Source organism: Eurypyga helias, unplaced genomic scaffold (assembly GCF_000690775.1).
Source record: "Eurypyga helias isolate BGI_N326 unplaced genomic scaffold, ASM69077v1 scaffold20887, whole genome shotgun sequence".
Classification (NCBI taxonomy): domain Eukaryota; kingdom Metazoa; phylum Chordata; class Aves; order Eurypygiformes; family Eurypygidae; genus Eurypyga; species Eurypyga helias.
The window spans coordinates 3633-3876 of NW_010262560.1; the positions used below are offsets into that span (position 1 = coordinate 3633).

The 244-nt window shown below is 66.8% G+C and overlaps 1 protein-coding gene across 1 annotated transcript in view; it reads left to right on the forward strand.

The window, feature by feature from the left end:
• Nucleotides 1-244, forward strand: part of SPAG5 (sperm associated antigen 5) — a gene marked incomplete at both ends in the record, with an annotated part of 6646 nt that overhangs the window by 3624 nt on the left and 2778 nt on the right.

Genomic DNA, 244 nt, shown 5'->3' on the forward strand with positions numbered 1-244 from the left:
CCCCCTTGAACCCCTCTAGTTAGGGAAATTGAGCCCCTCTGGGGGCTGAGGGACACACCGGGGGGACGTGGCCCCAGTCACTGCAGCCCCAGCCCAGCTGCCGAAATCTGTGGGGTTTGCACCCTGCCCCTGGGTCACGGTGGGGGGTGGGCTTGGGAAATGACCCCATTCCATGCCGAGGAGGGGGGTCACGGCTCCCGCTGAGGCTGATGCCATCCCGCAGGGAAGAGCAGGCTGCCGTGGT